We start from the raw sequence: 20,870 nt of genomic DNA, 5'->3' as shown, positions 1-20,870 counted from the left end.
ATATTATGCATCTTAACTCAAAGAGAACACAACAGAAGGAAGAATCAAAGGGCTGCAACTCCAAAGGTTGTATCTAAACTTAATCCTTGCTGCTATGAATTGTTTTGAATCTGGAAACCCTTATATATCTTGCTAAAATGTTTATCTGGTTGCAAGTGGAATTGTTTGTTAAGAATAATTTGCATAGATGCTTGTCATTCATCACTTAGCTTTAAATTTTGTTTTGTTTCCCATATGCTTGAATAAAAGAGAAATGTTTGAATTAGGAAGTAAATATCCAATGTTGCATAAGTTGGAATGGAAGTTAATGGTGGTATATGTGTTTGATTAAATGTATAACTCATGAAATAATTGCTGCATAGTGTCATTTTCATTAAAGTGTGAGATAGCTTGCTGTCATAAAGGTTCCTATCAGTAAAGAAAAAAAATCCCTTGAGAACAAAAATAAAACAGAAAGAAAAGGAAGAAGAAAAAGCCAATGTGGCAAGAAAAACAAAGAATAAGGGCTGGGCACCAATAGCTTGGACCATAGGACACATGCCTGTGGTGTTCTTATACTAGGATATGCTTGGATAAGTAAATTCTAAGGGGTATTTCAAAACCTGGCCACTTAGATTAACTGATTTGGGATGGCCAATTCAAAGTCCACAATAAAGAGCAACCTAGCTACAGAACATTTAGTTATCCAAAAAGGTGCTGGGCATCAATGATCATAGGAGGAAATAGTGAGCCATGTGTCTGTGGTGAAGAAATGTTGAGAATAAAAATAAAGCCAAAGACTACTGCAACATTTGACACCAAGCCTTCAAAGAATAATAAGCTTGTTAAGCAAAATAAGAAAAGAAAAGTTAGCAAGGGAGCAAGTAAAAAGTAAACCTTACAACAACATGTTTAGTAAGCCTTTGAGGAAAAGTGTATATTATGTAACAGCAAACAATAACTGAGTTATCATTGTCTGCATAAAAACTCCATGAACCAAGTTCTACCATATGCCTAATAAGGATATGTATGCTTCTCTTTTTTCATTTCATTTCCTCTTAATTTTGATGCTTGCTTGGGGACAAGCAAGATTTAAGTTTGGTGTTGTGATGACAAGTCATCATATACCCATTTTTCAAGCTAATTTCACTTGTTTCACTAGCTTTTATGCACTTTCTTGCACCATAAGTAAGCAATTTAGAGTGGAATTGCATGTTTTATTTGAATCAAACAACCACCATTTAATTGATGCTAAATCATGAGGTTTAAGCTAAATTTAATTGAATTTTAATTGATTTATAAACCTTGTGAATTCAGTGATACTTTGATTGGTTGTTTTGATTAATTGTAGGTGAAGAAAAGAAGAAAAGAATGAAGCGTGGCTTAAGAAAGCGTGGCCCAAGGAAGAAAAGAGTGTAGCGCATGGAAGGGAGAAAGCCACACTGCCCTCCACAAGAGCACACTGCCCTCCAAGGGAGCACAACAATGAACCAAGCATTCAAGGCTTCACTGCCCTGCCCTCCTTGAGGGCGGAGCACAATTCTAAGCCAAGAAACAAGGAAAGGAAAAATTCTGCCCTGCCCTCCTCAAGAGCAATTTCGGGCTCCTCATGGAAAAATTCAAGGAAATTGTTCTCCAAGTGCCATCCATGGGTTTCGAACCCAAGCACATGAAGGGAAGGGAGTGCACAACAATAAAGGAAAAAGAGCCACACTTGGGTAAAAGGCTACCACCAAGTTTCGAACACAAGATCTCTAGGAAGCCAAGCCTTAAGAGTGAATCATGTGCCAAGAAGAAAAAGCTCAGCATGCCTTCAACCAGGTTTCGAACTTGGGACCTCACCCAAGAACAAGGAAAGCTTGCGCTGCCCTGCCCTTGAGGAGGGCAGAGCAGCATTCCTTGGTGCATGGCATGCACAATTTGGCACGGCCAGGAGCTTGGGCGCACGCAGCTTGGACGCATGGGCAGGGAAGCTTGGACGCACCATGACAACACTGGCCTGCTCTCCACAAGGGCAGGGCAGCATCCTAATGCCCCTCCCAAATTTGGCATGCTAGTTGGATCCACATGCAAGGCTTCCCTGCTCTGCCCCCCACAAGAGCAGAGCAACCTCCTGGGAGCAACATGGGCTTAATTTCACTCAAAAATCCAACTTAATTCATTTCTTCACCAAATCAAAAAGACCACTCAAAATTCTTAGATCTAAAATAGAAAGTGTATAAATAAGTGTTAGTTAGGATTAGAAAAGAGAGCTTACTTTCATTTTAATTTTCATCCTTAGTCAACTTGAGAGCTCACTTTCCAATTTTCTGTTTTCGGCAATAACTTTAGAATTGGAGGAGAGAATTCACTTCTTCCTCTGATCGTTTTGTTTTCTTTACTGGGTTTTGTTTGAGTCTTGAGTGTGAAGAATTGAGGAACTTCTGTCTCAATCTCCATTTAAGATCTCTTTGATTTTCCTACTGCATAATTGAGCTAAATTCTATTTCCTTTACTACTGCAATCTTTAATTTCTCTTTAATTGCTTTGTGAACTTGGATCTAGGAAGGCAATTGAGATCTAGACTCTGCTATCTAGTCTCTAGAGTCCTGAGATCTAATCTTCTTTTTGGTTCTTCTGCTGAACCACGGTTGCATTCAAATTTCCATTTCTATTTGAAGATCTAGTCAATTTCAATTCATATCTTGCTTAGTTAATTGTTGCAATTTAATTTCCCTTGCTTAAATTCTGAAATCCCAGTCCTCAAATCCCTTCTTCATTCAAGCAATTTATATTTCTTGCACTTGAAGTTACCGCAATTTACATTTCTTGCACTTTAAGTTTCAGTCATTTAATTTCTTGTTATTTAAGATTCAGCACCTTTACTTTCAGTTATCTTTAATTTCTGCAATTCATCCCTCTCCCTTTACATTTCCTGCTATTTACTTACTGTTGGATCAAAATCACTCAACCAATACTTGATTCGCTTGACTAAATCAACCACTAAACTAAAATTGCTCAATCCTTCAATCCCTGTGGCATCGACCTCACTCCCGTGAGTTTTATTACTTGATGCGACCCGGTACACTTGCCGGTGAGTTTTGTGTTGGATCGTTTTCCACACATCATTCATCTCCTCAATTCCTTATGTTCCTTCCACTTTTGCACGCTTCCTCTTCATTCCTTACGCCATCCTTGCCCTATGAAGCCTGAAACACTTAACACACAGATCACGGCATCGAATGGTATGAAGGAAAATAAAAATATACAACTAAAAGGTCTTTAGGAAGCAGGTTTTCAATCATAGAATATTTTTAGGAAGGAATTGTAAATACATGCAAATCATATGAATAAGTGGGCGAGGACTTGATAAAACCACACAATTAAGCACAATAAGAATCATAAAATAGCGGTTTATCAACCTTCCCACACTTAAACATTAGCATGTCCTCATGCTAAGTTGAAGGAGATAAATATGAATGAATAGGGACATGTAAGACTCATGCAATGCAATGCAACCTATATACATATGAATGCAACTATATGAGTTTGTCTGTATGATTAAAAATAGATAAGTTCTCTAAGACAAAACATGGGGCAGATTTCACTAATTCAAATCATATTGTAAAAGCAGATAAATTTGTAAGATGATAGCTCGTGAAAGCAGGGAATATAGGACCGAGCCTTGAACCCTTACTGTTGGTGCGTGTACACTCAAATCATTTCTAGTATATGGGGTAATCCCTCTATCCTTTTCTAATCATGCTTTCAAAAAGTTTATTTTTCACCCAACTAATCAACAATTTTAAAATGCCAATGCAAACATCATGAGGTCTTTTCATGGTTGTAATGGGGCTAAGGTAAGGTTAGGGTACACATATGGCTAAATGAGCTTATACATTGAATCTTTAATTAACCTACGCTTTCACCTAATATACATATACTCTATATAATTTTAACATTCATCTTAGCTACCCAAAATCTCATTTTCACATTCCATACTCATGCATCAACCTTTGTTTTAATTTCATCACATGTGCATTGATTATTAAACTCTGACTTATCATTGGGGTGAATTTGTCCCCTTATTCACTAAAGTAACAAAAAATAATTTTTTCTCTTTTTTTTTGCTTATCAATGCACATAGATTTGTAATTTTCATTTTATGGCTTCACATGAATAGGTACCCAAATTCCCTTTATTTTATCATGACATATCTTCCTATTACCCTTTATTCCCATAATTTTTCCATACTTAGTTAACACATAAATTCTATCTTAAGCTAACCAAAAATTCAATTGGAATTTTTCATTATTTTTCTGCTTAAGACTAGTAATGTGGTAAAATATAGAACAAATGGGATTAAAATGGCTCAAAGTAGTTAACAAAGGTAATTAAAAGGGTTGGCTTATTTGGGATACGTGAGCTAAACAAACAATGGCGTCAATTATATGCATGCACATAACACATTAACATTGGACATATAGGATAAAACAAAATTCAAATTACAGTCATAGAGAAGAAAACACACGAGAAATAAATATGTTTATGGTTAAATAGTGTAACCATGTATTTAGGCTCAAAGTCTCACGGGTTGTGTGTTCTTTTAGCTCAAAAATCCTGTTCCAATTTCAACTTCAAACAAATTTAACATAAGTGTTTTTGATTTAATTTAGTGAAATTTTCAAAAAAATATATATGGTCTGAAAATAAACTTATTATCTTTTCAATCAGGTAGAACATGCATGCAATTAACCTACTAATATGCAATCTATCCTATTCTAAAGAAAAAGAAATTGGTGTTAGGGGGAAAGAATTACCTCTGGAAGTCAGGTACTTACCGACCTCCCCACACTTAAGGCTTTGCACCGTCCTCGGTGCCATCTGTTAGGAACAAGGGTGGGCTGGTGGCAGTATCTCCACAGTCAGGGCCGTCATGGCTCCCTGTGCTGATAAAGAAAGTGGAGTCTGGAGTGCTTGGGTCCTCGTTAGGTCTGTGGTTGCCTGTGAGTAGCTCCTTGAGGTATTTGAAACGGCGGTGGTTGTGGTGCTCTCGTAGCTTTGCTTTCTTGTCTTGCCGGTCCAACCTCTCCAGTATTTGATGCAGCAGCTGATTAGTAGAAGGTGGAATGTCTGCAGCATGTTCTGCTGATTGGCTAGTAGCGGCTAGTGGTGGCCTGAGATATCTCCCGTTAGGGACGTATTGATCATCCCGTGGAAGTATGGCTTTGGTGTCCCCAGCTCTGTAGGAGACTTCGGCTGCTGAGATATGATCAGAGACCAAGGCGGGGAAAGGTAGGTTACCCGCAATTTGCATGTGTCCCATAGCTTTCCGGATGTGTCTCGGTAGATTTAGAGGCTGGTCTGTGAGGATGCACCATAGTAGAACGACCATGTCTGCAGTGAAGGAGGACTCATGAGTGCTCGGAAAGACGTAATGGGACATAATCTGTGCCCATACGTGAGCCTCTAAGGTTAGTGCGGAAGCCGATATTCCCTTAGGACGGGAACGATGGTATCCAAAAATTCATTTGCTGCCAGGTTGTGCGATAACTCTGAGAACAGTGTCCCAGTCAAATTTGTATGCCTGGGGCTTGAGTGCAGCTTCTTGAAATGCGTCCAATCCTTCTGGAGCAGGGGGAAGATCTAAGGCTCGCAGCATGGCCTCTTCTGTAATGGGGACTTGCTTCTGACGGACATAAACATACTGTAGGGTTGGCAGGTGGAGATTGGAGTAGAACTCAACTACCCAAGAAAGATTAACCTGTCGTGGCTATCTCTGTAGGAATCCCCAATGTCTTTGTGCAATCTGCGGCTTAACAAATTCGGCAATACGAGGTGGAAGGATAAGAATGTGTTCATTGTTGTAATTCTGAGCAGCCAGAATGGGAAACATTTGCTCGCAGTAACGATTGGAAAATCGCGCAGTGTCCTTTGCTGGGAATGCTTTCTCCCTTTCATCGACCTTTATAATCCTTTTAATTCTTTTTGTTGAGGGCTAACTGCAGTTGAAGATGGCTCTGCCACTAATGCTCTCTTTGTTCCTTTTCTTGCTGTGGATTTAGGGGTAGCTTTCTCTTTTCCTTTCTTGGTGGCCATCCTGAAAGGAAACGAGTAAAGTCATGAATATTACAAGGGTTATAGCAAGAAAAAGAGTGGGAAAGGTGGTAATCAATGCACAGGAAGGGATAATGATCTGAACACATGGTCATGACTACATGTGACAAATCAACAACGGAAATATAGCAAGTGCATGTGGTGACAGTTAAATGCAAGGTGTTTATTGGCATGCCGGCAAGGGCATGAGTAGCATAGATCAAGCATTCAATTCCAAGTTAGATTACCAAGCCTTCCAAACTAACAATACGTTTGTAACAACAATTATATTTAATTAATAAAATATAAGAAGGGTTTTCTGAAAAGCAGGCATTTATAGTAGTAGATTAAAAGAAATCTAAAAATAGTGCAAAATGCCATATGGGCATTTTCACAAACACATAGCATGCATGTTAAATAAGGTATGAAAAATATTAATTTGAACATGCAAGCAACCCTATAAAAATAATATATAACTGTTAAACAAGTCCTAAATAATTCACAAGGAAAAAATAATGACCCAAATAAATCTCCAACACCAATAGGAGGAAGAAGAAAGAAAAAGAAAAGATGGATAGTGAATGTAGAAGAGAAAGAAAAAGAAAACATGAAAATAAGAAGAAGAATGAAAAAGTATGGAGGGGAGAAGAAAAGAAAAACCTTGATAATGGTGGTGGGAAGGAGGGAGTAGAAGGGAGAAAGAAGGGAGAGAGAATGGAGGAAGAAGGAAGAAAGAAGATTGGGGTGGGAAAAGATAAGACAATCTGGCAGATTTGAATGAGTTGGGCGGCGCAAGCGACATAGACGCGTGGTGCACGCGGTCGCGCGGAGGGCCCTTGAAGGAAATAACGCGGATGCATCGGTCACGCGGACGCGTGACATGATTTCGGCTAGGGGCGCGAGGGCAGCTTCGCGCTCGCACAACTCTCTGTGTAAAACATGTTTTTGCCAAATTTCAGAGTGACACAGTCGCGTGGATGGCCAGATTGAGAAAACGGCACGGACGTGTGTGGCATGCGTTCGCGTGGCAGGGCATGTGCGACTAGTACAAGTGCAGCCCAGCTCCAGCGCAACTCACTGCCATACACCTTTTTATGTCGAATTGCAGAGCCACGCGTTCGCGTGGTTGACGCGGACACGTGGGGAGGCCATTTGACAAATGATGCGATTGCATCATCCACACGGACGCGTGGGGCAATTGGTTCCAGGGGCACGCCTCCAGCTACATACGTGCACAACTCTCTGTTCCTTTTCATTAATGCTTCGAAGGCACAACGACATGAGCGCGTCAGCGACGCTGGCACGTCGCATGCCGTACTCCCTTTATATATATATATATATATATATATATATATATATATAGGATAAGATGCAAAAGATAGGCATTAGTACTGAGAAGAGTTATTGACAAGGGAAGATAAGGAGGGGAGGAGGAATGATCATACCATGGTGGGTTGTCTCCCACCCAGCACTTTGCTTTAACGTCCTTAAGTTGGACACTCCACTAGCTCAATCTTCTGCTGTGGACGGATCTTCCAAGAGGAAGATTTCTAGTTCCTAGTTTTTCGCCATCTTTTCACCATTGAATAACTTCAAGCGATGTCCATTGACATTGATAAGTTCAGAGCTTGAAGGATGGCTCAAGTGAAAGACTCCGTATGGTTCCACCTTCTCTACTCGATAGGGATCATCCCATCTGGATCTCAGCTTGCCTGACATGAGTCATATTCTAGAGTTGTAAAGTAGGACTAAATCCCCAGATTGGAATTATCTTCTCTTAATGCTCTGGTCATGCACAGCCTTCACCTTCTCTTTATACAGTCTGGAGTTTTCATAAGCTTCTAGGCGAAGGCTCTCTAATTCTTGCAGTTGCAACTTCTGTTCAGCTCCGGCTCTCTCATAGTCCATGTTGCATTCCTTTACCGCCTAGAAGGCTTTGTGCTCCAACTCAACTTGGAGATGACATGCCTTTCCATAAACCAAGCGGAAAGGACTCATCCCAATCGGTGTCTTGTATGCTGTCCGATATGCCCAAAGCGTGTCTTGGAGCCTGGTGCTCCAATCCTTTCTATGAGGCTTGACTACCTTTTGCAGTATGCTCTTTATCTCTCTGTTAGACACCTCTACTTGCCCATTAGTCTGGGGGTGATAGGCTGTTGATACTTTATGAATTATCCCATGCCTTTTTAGTAAACCTGTTAGTCTCCTATTGCAAAAGTGAGTGCCTTGATCGCTCACGATTGCTCGTGGTGATCCAAAGCGACAAATAATATGGTTTCTAACAAAGGAAACAACAGTGTTAGCATCATCAGTATGGGTAGGAATTGCTTCCACCCATTTAGAAACATAATCTACAGCTAACAGTATATAATGGTCGCCATTAGAATTTGGAAATGGACCCATGAAGTCAATGCCCCAAACATCAAAAATTTCACAGAAAAGCATAATTTGTTGAGGCATTTCATCCCTCTAGGATATATTACCAAACCTTTGGCATGGAGGACAAGATTTACAAAGGTCAGCAGCATCTTTAAAAAGAGTAGGCCACCAGAATTCGCAGTCTAAAACTTTTCTAGCAGTTCGTTGAGGCCCAAAATGTCCTCCACTCTCAGATGAGTGGCGGGCCTCTAAAATGGACTGGAATTCTAATTGAGGTACACACCGTCAAATTACCTGGTCAGCACCACACCTTCCACTTTTGCACGCTTCCTCTTCATTCCTTATGCCATCCTTGCACGCTTCCTCTTCATTCCTGAAACACTTAACACACAGATCACGGCATCGAATGGTATGAAAGAAAATAAAAATATACAACTAAAAGGTCTTTAGGAAGCAAGTTTTCAATCATATAATATTTTTAGGAAGGAATTGTAAATACATGCAAATCATATGAATAAGTGGGTGAAGACTTGATAAAACCACACAATTAAACACAATAAGAATAATAAAATAGCGGTTTATCAAGGCACACTAGAGGGGAAGGATGAAAGAAAAGAAGCACCTAAACTTGAACTAAAGGCACTGCTGCCTACTCTCAAGTATGCATACTTAGGAGAGAATGAGAGCTATCCAGTGATCATAAATTCAGCCCTCAGCCAAGAACAGGAGGAAGAATTACTTCAAGTCTTACAAAAGCATAAGGATTCCATTGGATGGATACTTGCTAACTTGAAGGAAATCAGTTCAGACATATGCATGCATAAGATACTATTGGAAGATGATGCCAAACCTTCCATTCAACCCCAAAGGAAGCTGAATCCAGTTATGAAGGAAGTGGTACAGAAGGAAGACATGAAGTTTTGGCAGGGAGGAGTAATCTACCCAATTTCGGATAGCCCATGGGTCAGCCCCGTCCAAGTGGTCCCCAAGAAAGGAGGAATCACTGTGGTACCCAATGAAAGGAATTAGCTAATCCCTACAAGAACTGTCATATGATGGAGGATGTGTATTGATTACAAAAAACTCAATGAAGCCACAAGAAAAGATCACTTCCCACTTCCCTTCATGGACCAGATGCTGGAAAGACTTGCAGGACACGCATACTATTGTTTTCTATATGGTTATTCAGGATATAACCAAATACTGGTTGATCCAAGAGACCAGGAGAAAACATCATTTACTTGCCCATATGGAGTGTTTGCCTACAGGCATATGCCATTTGGGCTATGTAATGCACCTACAACTTTTCAACGCTGCATGCTTTCCATCTTCTCGGATATGATAGAGAAGTTCATTGAAGTTTTTATGGATGACTTTTCAATATTCGGAGATTCTTTTCCTAATTGCTTAAATCATCTTGCCTTGGTGTTAAAAAGATGTCAAGAGACCAATTTGGTCTTGAATTGAGAAAAATGCCACTTTATGGTGACAGACGGAATAGTCCTTGGCCATAAAGTTTCTAAGCAAGGTATTGAGGTAGACAGAGCTAAGGTGGAGCTAATTCAAAAATTACCTCCACCAAGTGATGTCAAGGCAATTAGGAGCTTTTTGGGGCATGTTGGCTTCTACAGAAGGGTTTATTAAATATTTTTTCAAAGATAGCCAAAGCCCTTAAGCAATCTCCTTATGTCTGATACACCATTTATCTTTGATGAGAAGTACATGCTTGCATTTGAAAACTTGAAAAAGAAGCTGTCCTCAGCTCCTATCATCACCCCACCTGATTGGAATTTGCCATTCGAACTGATGTATGAGGCATCTGATTTCGCAGTTGGGGTAGTGTTAGGACAGAGAAAAGAAAATTTAGTGCATGTCATATACTATGCCAGCAAGGTCCTCAATGACACTCAATGAAATTATACCACTACCGAAAAGGAGTTGCTGGCAATAGTTTTTGCATTTGACAAATTTAGATTATACCTCATTGGTTCTAAAGTGATTGTTTTCACTGATCACACATCACTTAAATATCTATTTTCCAAATAGGAATCAAAACCAAGACTAATCAGATGGATCTTATTGTTGCAGGAATTCAACATTGAGATTAGAGACGAGAAAGGCGTGAAGAGAAAGTTAGCATATCATCTGTCCAGCATCCCTTGTGAGAAAGGTGCTACACATGATACAAGTGTAAATGAGTTCTTCCCAGATGAGTAGTTAATGATGGTTCACAAGGCACCCTGGTTTGCAGATATTACCAATTTTAAGGCAGCTGGTGACTTGCCCCCTGGAATCAACAAACATCAAAGAAGAAAACTCGTCAATGATGCTAAATATTTCATTTGGGATGAGCCATATCTCTTCAAGAAGTGTTCAGATGAAATGCTCAGGAGGTGCATTTCAGAAGAAGAGGGACGAGAGGTCCTGTGGAGTTGTCATAGTTCTAGTTATGGATGTCATTTTGGAGGAGAAAGAACCGCAGCAAAGGTGCTACAATGTGGGTTCTTCTAGCCCACTATCTTCAAGGATGCTAAGGAACTAGTAAGGAGCTGCGACGAGTGCTAGAAGGATGGAAACTTGCCCAAGAGAAATGAGATGCCACAACAATTCATTTTAGAACTCGAACTGTTTAATGTATGGGAGATCGACTTCATGGGACCATTCCCAACTGATGCACGAAAACTTGTCTCTCAACAAATTTCCCTTCGGCAAGTATACTGAATTGTCGTCAAGTAAAAACTCACAATAGAGTGAGGTTGAATCCCACAAGGATTCATTGGTCAAGCAACTTTAGTTAGAAGAGTGTGCTAGTTGAGCTAAAGAGAATGTAGTTGAGATTTGCAGGAAATTAAATGGCGGGAAAGTAAATTGCAGAAAATAAAGTGCAGAATTTTAAATGGGGATTTAGGAAGATGAACATGGAAATAAATTGCAGAAAGTAAAGAGAATGGGTAAGATCAGAGATGGGGATTCATTGGGCTTAGGAGATGTTGCATTCTCCGGATCAAGTTCATTCTCATCTCTTCCTCAATCAATGCGTTCATTGATCTCCTTGGCAATCTTAAGTGATTAGATCCCAATTCCTTGGCAATCCAATCTCTCTAAACTTGAACAATTGCCCAATTCCTTGATTTAATTACTCATGGGAATAGATGAAGTTTGGTCACTGATTATACCAGATGTATTTCCAAATCAAAATGTTGGGAGGATTACATGTCACTATATCCGCCCAAACCCAAATTTGGTCCAACATGAGAAAGCATTTCTAGCATGATCTCCTCATCCTTTTTCCAAGGCTCAGAGGAGATATAATTATGGAGAGTTTCTTTTCCAAGACAACTAACCAATTAAATTAAGATCGAAAGCTTTCTAGTAAATCAAGAGAAAAAAAAGAGGAAGAAGAATGAAAACTATAATTGATCCATCAAATTACAACAGAGCTCCCTAACCCAATGAAAGGGGTTTAGTTGTTCATAGCTCTGGAAATGGAAATGAAAAAGGGTAGAACAGAATACATGCAAAAAGTAAATATACAGAGTGTAATTCTCCAAAACTGCAAAAAGCTCCCCAATAGTTCAAAACTACTCCTATATTTACTACTCTTCTTGATCTTCTAGTGAGTTCTCCAAGTCTTGGATATGGGCCTTTGATCTTGAGTTGAAGCAGTTACAATCTTCAGTGGGCTCAGCTTTGTTTGTAGAAAAAGTGTGTGTTAGGCATGGGCATTAGTTAGGACGTTAGTGGCGTTAAAGTTAAGTGAAGATGTGGGTTCGAGAACGTTAGTGACAATCACCTTTTCCACTAATGTTCCAACCCAAAATGATCAATGTTAACTTCAATGTTAGTGGCACTAACATGACCACTAACGTTGCCTCTTGGTCCTTCACAAACGTTATTGGGAATCACCTTTTCCAATAACGTTGCCTTGTGCCCCCTTCCCTACGTTAGAGTTCACGTTAGTATAACTAACGTGACTCCTAACATGGGCATGCCTAAGCTTCGAGAGCGTTAGTGGCACTTACCTTTGTCACTAACGCTCCAAACGCCCATCCCTCCCACGTTAGAGCTCACGTTAATTAGATTAACATGGCAACTAACGTGGTAGTGATTGCCATCTCCAACATTAGTGACAAAGGTGAGTGTCACTAACGTTGGCTTATCATGCTTAGCTCCACGTTATCTCTCACGTTAGTGGTCTTAACGTGACCACTAACATGGGCACTCTTGGGTTGGTCCAATGTTAGTGACAAAGGTGAGTGTCACTAACGTTGGTGATTGGTTCTTCATCCTACGTTAGAGTTCACATTAATTGGATTAACGTGACTCTTAACGTGGCTTTATTGTGCCTTTATGGAACGTTAGTGGCAACCAATTTTACCACTAACGTTGGAACTCCTCTTCCTCCTCTACGTTAGCTACCACGTTAATGTAGTTAACGTGGCAACTAACGTGGGCTTATGATGGCTTCAAAGGCGTTATTGGCGATCACATTTTCCATTAACGCTACAGGCTTGTCCCATTCTACGTTAGTGGTTACGTTAATTAGATTAACATGGCTGCTAACGTGGTTCCTTCTTGTTTCCTTTGTCTTGAAATCAAGCAATTAAGGTGCATCAAAGCTCTGTTCCAAATCATGAGATTTTACATCATCAATTTTATCATACAATTCCTGCCTAATCCTCATGAAATCATGTAAAGTTCACAATAATTACTTGAATCAAGGTGTAAGTGTATTTTCATCCAAAACTTGCCTATTTACTAAGAAAATGCATGAAACTACCCTAAAAGAGTAAAGAAAATGTCAGTGAAACTGGCCAAGATGCCCTGGCATCACAACACCAAACTTAAAGCTTGCTTGTCCCTAAGCAAGTACTGAAACATGGGAAAGAAAAGAATGAAAGAACAAGATAGACAAGTAATCATTATAGAAGTCAAATTCCTGGTTTATGGGGTTTTATGCATGGCAACTTAGGTTCATTTCTTTTCTGGTTTTCAGGCCTTTATCATGCCCTTGAACACTCACTTGATTGCATCATTTGAGACTTCCTAATTGTTGATCCTTCCTTCTTTTCCAAGTTTTATTGCATTCTTCTTAGGCTAAGTGCTCTGTAAGAGGGCGACTCTTTATGATAAGCTTTCAACCAACACTCCCAAACCAGTTGGTTCAAGTTGCTAGGTGTTAAGACACCCCTAAGGAGTTACTCACTCAAGTCTCTTTCCCCCATACATACACACCAGAGGTACTTGGTTTGTTATTTTTCTTTCTTGAGACCTTGGTGTCCAGAACCTCTTTGGGTTACTAAGTGCTATGTAGCAAAGGTTACTCTTGATAGTGGACTTTCAGCTGATAATCCCGGATTAGTTAACCCAAGTTACCAAGTGATAAGGCACCCCTAAGAGCTTATTCATCCAAGCATATCCCTTGCACATGAACACCATAGACACATGCCTCAATATTCAAACCCTTGGTGCCTAGCATTATGTCTTGTTGTTTTTCTTTCTTTTTCAAACTCTTATTAGGATCTTATTGTTTGGTTAGTCTCATAGAATGTGTTTCAAGCATGTGGTTTAGAGCATATAGTTGCCTCTATACCTTGTAGGTGAACCAACTTAGCTTTTCAATGACCATACCACAAATTTAAGAATTTACTTCACAAGATAACTCCAATATTGTTTTTCATAACATTTTCTTTTTAATTGACTTAGAAAGGCAAGCATACATATAAGCAAGATGAAAATGGAAGCTAGGGCCTAGACCAACACACTTAGACCTAAACAACTAACTCTTAAAGGCAGAATTGAAAATTCCTAAGCTACTATGGAAGCATGTTCTATTTCATACATGATTTTCCTTATTTAAAACTTGCAAAAGGATAGAACTAAGAAAGAACTCTACCACCTTTCACTTATCAGAACGCTCAGGTCCCTTTGTCTTGGGATCCTCCTTGATGTTCTTCCTTAGATGATGATGTATGGTTCCTTCCTGAGATTGATTGACTTCCTGTAAAACCATTGGAAGTTGCTTGTTTCCCCAAGCACTTAGAAAGTAGTTAGCATGCATGTATGCCTGTGAATTTCTGAACTTAATTTGGTGTGTGAACACCAAACTTAGCTCTTTGCCTAATGCCACAAATTGACTACATGCAGAAACCTCATGTGCTTTTATTCAGAATGCATTAAAAATTAAACATTCGTCAAGTAGTTTTTCTGTTTGTTAGAGCAGATGCTTTATCAATGAAGGGTTGCAATGCACTCTTCAGGGTGATTCTTTTGGTGAAACACCAAACTTAGAATTTCATATTCACCCTTGGAAGGTTTTGGTGTGCAACACTAAACTTAGCTCCTCACAATACGGAGAGTTCTACTTGAGTTCTTTCTTGAGACAATAATGAAAAGAGACTACCTCAGGTTGGGTTGCCTCCCAACAGAGCACTTTTTTAGTGTCGCTAGCTCGACGGTGGTTTCTCTAGTTGAGATTATACTTTTGTTTGGGGTCTTCCCCCATGCTACCTAAGTAGTGCTTGAGTCTTTGCCCATTCACAGTGAATGTCCTCTTTGAGCTTTCTTCCATGATTTCTATGTGTCCATAAGGTGAGACTTTTGTGACTAGAAAGGGCTCGGACCATCTTGATTTGAATTTCCCAGGAAAGAGTTTTAGTTTGGAGTTGTAGAGAAGCACATGTTGTCCTTCTTCGAAACTTCTTGGTGCCAGGTTGAGATCATGTCTCCTTTTTGCTTTTTCCTTATAGATCTTGGTGTTTTCATAGGTTTGAGACCTAAACTCTTCCAGTTCTTTCAGCTGCAATATCCTCTTTTCAATAGCAATAGTGTTGTCCAGGTTTAGTATCTTGAGAGCCCAAAAGACCTTGTGCTCTAGCTCTAATGGTAAGGGACAGGCCTTTCTGTACACCAGTTGATATGGGGACATCCCAATTGGTGTTTTGAAGGCTGTCCTGTATGCCCAAAGAGCATCATCTAGCTTCTTCGCCCAGCCCTTTCTTGATGTTCCCACAGTCTTTTCCAATATCCTTTTACATCTCTGTTGGATATCTCGGTTTGCCCACTTGTTTGGGGATGATAAGGTGTGGCAACCTTATACTTCACCCCATACTTTTGGGGTAGGGTCTCCAATGGTCTATTGCAGAAATGACTCCCTCCGTTACTGATGAGAGCTCATGGGACTCCAAATCTGGTGAAGATATTCTTTCTAAGAAAGTTTATGACCACCTTATTGTCATTTGTTGGGGTTGCCACGGCCTCCACCCACTTAGATACATAGTCCACTGCCACCAAGATATACTTGTTCGAATATGAGGTTGGGAATGGTCCCATGAAGTCGATCCCCCATACATCGAACAGTTCAAGTTCTAGAATGTATTGCTGTGGCATCTCATTTCTCTTGGGCAGATTTCCAGCCCTTTGGCACTCATTGCAGCTCCTCACCAGTTCCTTAGCATCCTTGAAGATAGTGGGCCAGAAGAACCCACATTGTAGTACCTTTGCTGTGGTTCTTTCTCATCCAAAATGACCTCAATAGCTAGCGCTATGACAACTCTATAGGACCTCCCATCCTTCTTCTTCTGAAATGCACCTCCTAAGGATTCCATCTGAGTATTTCTTGAAGAGATAAGGTTCATCTTAAATGAAATACTTAGCATCATTGATGAGTTTTCTTCTTTGATGTTTGTTGATCCTAGGGGGTAGGTCACCGGCTCCTTTAAAATTGGTAATATCTGCAAACCAGGGTGCTTTGTGAACCAACATTAACTGCTCATCTGGGAAGAACTCATTTACACTTGCATCATGTGTAGCATCTTTCTCACAAGGGATTCTGGATAGATGATCTGCTACCTTGTTCTCCACACCCTTTTTGTCTCTAATCTCAATGTTGAATTCCTGCAATAATAAGATCCATCTGATTAGTCTTGGTTTTGTCTCCTGTTTGGCAAATAGATATTTGATGTTGTGTGATCAGTGAAAATAATAACTTTAGAACCAATGAGGTATGATATAAATTTGTCAAATGCAAAAACTATTGCCAGCAATTCCTTTTCGGTAGTGGTATAATTTCATTGAGTGTCATTGAGGACCTTGCTGGCATAGAATATGACATGCACCAAATTTTCTTTTCTCTGTCCTAACACTGCCCCAACTGCGAAATTAGATGCATCACATATCAATTCGAATGGAAAATTCCAATCAGGTGGGGTGATGATAGGAGCTGAGGATAGCTTCTTTTTCAAGTTTTCAAATGCGAGCATGCACTTCTCATCAAAGATAAATGGTGTATCAGACATAAGGAGATTGCTTAAGGGCTTGGCTATTTTTGAAAAATCTTTAATAAATCTTTTGTAGAAGCCAGCATGCCCCAAAAAGCTTCTAATTGCCTTGACATCACTTGGTGGAGGTAATTTTTCAATTAGCTCCACCTTAGCTCTGTCTACCTCAATACCTTGGTTAGAAACTTTATGGCCAAGGACTATTCCATCTGTCACCATAAAATGGCATTTTTCCCAATTCAAGACCAAATTGGTCTCTTGACATCTTTCTAATACCAAGGCAAGATGATTTAGGCAATTAGGAAAGGAATCTCTGAACACTGAGAAGTCATCCATGAAGACTTCAATGTACTTCTCTATCATATCAGAGAAGATGGAAAGCATGCATCGTTGAAAAGTTGTTGGCACATTACATAGCCCAAATGGCATGCGCCTATAGGCAAACACCCCATATGGGCAAGTAAATGATGTTTTCTCCTGATCTCTTGGATCAACCACTAATTGGTTATATCCTGAATAACCATCTAGAAAATAATAGTATGCGTGTCCTGCAAGTCTTTCTAGCATCTGGTCCATGAAGGGGAGTGGGAAATGATCTTTTCTCGTGGCTTCATTGAGTTTTCTGTAATCAATACACATCCTCCATCCTGTGACAGTTCTTGTAGGGATTAGCTCATTCCTTTCATTGGGTACCACATTGATTCCTCCTTTCTTGGGGACCACTTGGACAGGGCTGACCCATGGGCTATCCAAAATTGGGTAGATTACTCCTCCCTGCCACAACTTCATGACTTCTTTCTGTACCACTTCCTTCATAATTGGATTCAGCCTCCTTTGGGTTGAATGGAACGTTTGGCATCATCTTCCAATAGTATCTTATGCATGCATATGGCTGAACTGATTCCCTTCAAGTCAGCAAATGTCCATCCGATGGCATCCTTATGCTTTTGTAAGACTTGAAGTAATTCTTTCTCCTGTTCTTGGCTGAGGGCGGAATTTATGATCACTGGATAGATTTTATTCTCTCCTAAGTATGCATACTTGAGAGTGGGCAGTAGTGCCTTTAATTCAAGTTTGGGTGCTTCTTTTCTTTTGTCCTTCCCCTCTAGTGTGCCATGAACATGAGTTTCAGCTGTTGCAACCTCTTGGCTTGATGCTGACTCCTCTTCTTCTATTAAACCCTCAAGTTTTTCTTCTTCAAGAGTCTTTTGTACCACAGCATCCACTGAGTCCAACCTCATACATTGTCCTAGTGAGTCTTGTGGGTAACTCATGGCCTTGAACACATTGAATATCATTTTCTCCTCATGTAGTCTAAGGAAAAGTTCACCCTTTTGGACATCAATGATGGCTCCAACAGTGGCTAAAAATGGCCTTCCCAAGGTGATAGAGGTCTTAGCTCCTTCCTCCATATCCAACACTATGAAGTCTGCTGGAAAGATAAAGTCTCATACCTTTACCAACAAGTCTTCCACTATTTCGTGAGAAAATTTGAATGACCTGTCTGCTAGTTGCAGGGCCATTCTTGTTGGTTTGGCCTCCTCAATCCTCATCTTTCGCATCATTGCTAAGGACATCAGATTTATGCTTGCCCCTAGATCACATAAAGCCTTCTCCACCGTAATTTCCCCTATGATACAAGGGATTTGGAAACTCCCATGATCCTTCAATTTCTGAGATAATTTATGCTGGATGATGGCACTGCATTCTTCGGTGAGTATCACAGTTTTGTTGTTCTGCCAGCTTCTCTTCTTGGTCATTAACTCCTTTAAGAACTTGGCATAGAGCGGCATTTGCTCTATTGCTTCAGCAAAGGGTATGTTGATCTGTAATTTCTTGAAGATTTCCAAGAACCTTGAGAATTGGTTGTCCTCTCCTTTCTTCTTTAATTGCTGGGGGTATGAGGCTTTTGGGAAGCATGGTTTCATCACTTCTCCCTCATGTTGGGGCTTAGGAGTGGAGACTAGCATTTCCTCTTGTCCCTTTTTTTTCATCTGAGTTCTTCTCTTGTGGTTTCTTGTAGGTCTCCCTCAATTCCTTCCCATTTCTAAGAGTGATAGCCTGACACTCCTCCCTTGGAATTGGATTAGTGTTGCTGTGAATGTTGTGGACAGGGGCTTGCTTGAATAAGTAGCCAATTTGTGTTTCAAGTTTCTTGATGACAGCATCTTGATTCTGCATATTGGATCGCACTTCTTCCCGAAAAACTTTACTGTCTTGAATTTCCTTACATATTCTTTTAAGTAGAGTCTCAATTTTGGAAAGTCTATCTTCGGTTGGTGATGGTGGGTTTAGATTAGGTGGTTGAGAAGGGTGATTAGGTGGGTGTTGATAGGATCTCTGTGAGGTATGTTAGTGAGTTGCATTGTTGTTGGGATTGTGGTTGTGGCGTCTCTGGTCTTGGCCTTGGTCTTGTTGATTTCCCCACCCAAAGTTAGGGTGGTTTCTCCAACCAGAATTATAAGTTTTGGAGTATGGATCATAGGTCTGTCTGGGTGAGTTTCTAACATTGTTGGCTTGTTCCCAGTCACCCTCTTCTTCTACATTCACTCCTTCTTGAGCTGGTGATGAGGTGATGACTGCTGTGACTTGGTTTTCTTCCACCTTCTTGGTAAGATCTGCTAGCTGCTTGGTGATCATCTTGTTTTGAGCCAGCAATGCATCCATGTGGTTCAGCTCCATTACTCTTCAAGTGTTGGTTCTTTTAGAAGCATAGAAGTAGTCATTCTCAGCGACAGTCTCAATGACATTTATGGGTTCTTCAATGGTTTTCTTCTTGTTTAAAGAGCCCCCTCATGAATGGTCTACAGCCTTCTTTGACTCATAAGAAAGACCTTCATAGAAGATGTGTACTTGAACCCATTCATTGAATATGTCTCGTGGACATCTTCTTGTTAAGTCCTTAAACCTCTCCCATGCCTCATAAAGAGTTTCACCATCTTATTGCCTGAAAGTTTGTACCTCAGCTCTCAGCCTATTGATTCTTTGAGGAGGATAGAATCCTACCAAAAATTTGTTTACCACGTCTTCCCAATTCGTTAAACTCTCATTCGAGAAGGACTCCAGCCACTTAGATGCTTTATCCCTGAGTGAGAATATGAACAAAAATAATCTATAGACATCCGGATGAACACCATTAGACTTCACGGTGTCAACTATTCTTAGGAAGGTGGTTAGATATTGATTGGGGTCTTCTTGGGCACTTTCTCCAAATGAGCAATTATTCTGAACAAGGGTGATGAGCTGGGGTTTTAATTCAAAGTTGTTGGCATGTATGGTGGGCTTTTCGATGCTACTTCCATAATTTTCTGGGTTTGGATTGATGTAAGAGCCTAATACTTTTCTTTCCTGCCCAACATGATTCACAGGGCCTTCTCTGGCATGGTTGTGAGCTTCTTCTTCATGGTTGTTTTCCATGTTCTCCTCCATATTTGTTTCAAAGTACTTTTCCTCTTCCTCAACACCAATAACTCTTTTTCCTCTTACTTCTCTCCTCAATCTACGGAGGGTCCTCTCAGGTTCGAAATCAAAGGAAGTTGATGCTCTGCTTCGTCTCCCTGTCATACAACTAACAGAGCACACAGTAAGAAAACAAACGAAGTGATTATTCTTGTTAGAGTGATTGTTAGTGTGAGTGGTGCAAATTATCAAGTAGTTAGTGGGTTAGTGAGCAGAATTGTAAGTAATTCCAAAGAAAAAGAAAACAACGAGGGGAGAGGGGATGAGGAAGAAGATTAATTGAAACTAAGAGTAAATGACTAGGCAAATTAAACAATAAAAAGAAAATGCTCAATCTAGTCAACTTCCAACTTAATCATTGTCGATACAAATTCAATCCCCGGCAACGGCACCATAAACTTGATTTATAAAAACTTGTCTCCCAATAAATTTCCCTTCGGTAAGTATACCGAATTGTCGTCAAGTAAAAACTCACAATAGAGTGAGGTCGAATCCCACAGGGATTGATTGGTCAAGCAACTTTAGTTAGAAGAGTGTGCTAGTTGAGCTAAACAGAATGTAGTTGAGATTTGCAGGAAATTAAATGGCGGGGAAAGTAAATTGCAGAAAATAAAGTACAGAATTTTAAATGGGGATTTGGGAAGATGAACATGGAAATATATGGCAAAAGTAAAGAGAATAGGTAAGATCAGAGATGGG

General features: G+C 40.1%; 1 non-coding gene across 1 annotated transcript; it reads left to right on the top strand.

Moving 5' to 3' along the window:
- Positions 1–19,584: 19,584 nt before the first annotated feature.
- LOC112714069 (small nucleolar RNA R71) lies at positions 19,585–19,688 on the top strand. The gene has a single exon (XR_003159024.1). It is a non-coding gene; the product is annotated as a small nucleolar RNA R71 (small nucleolar RNA).
- The last annotated feature ends 1,182 nt before the right edge of the window (positions 19,689–20,870 follow it).

This window comes from Arachis hypogaea, chromosome 9 (genome assembly GCF_003086295.3).
Source record: "Arachis hypogaea cultivar Tifrunner chromosome 9, arahy.Tifrunner.gnm2.J5K5, whole genome shotgun sequence".
In the NCBI taxonomy this organism is placed as follows: domain Eukaryota; kingdom Viridiplantae; phylum Streptophyta; class Magnoliopsida; order Fabales; family Fabaceae; genus Arachis; species Arachis hypogaea.
Note: the sequence above shows the minus strand (reverse complement) of the source record. Positions and strands in the feature narration are given on the sequence as shown.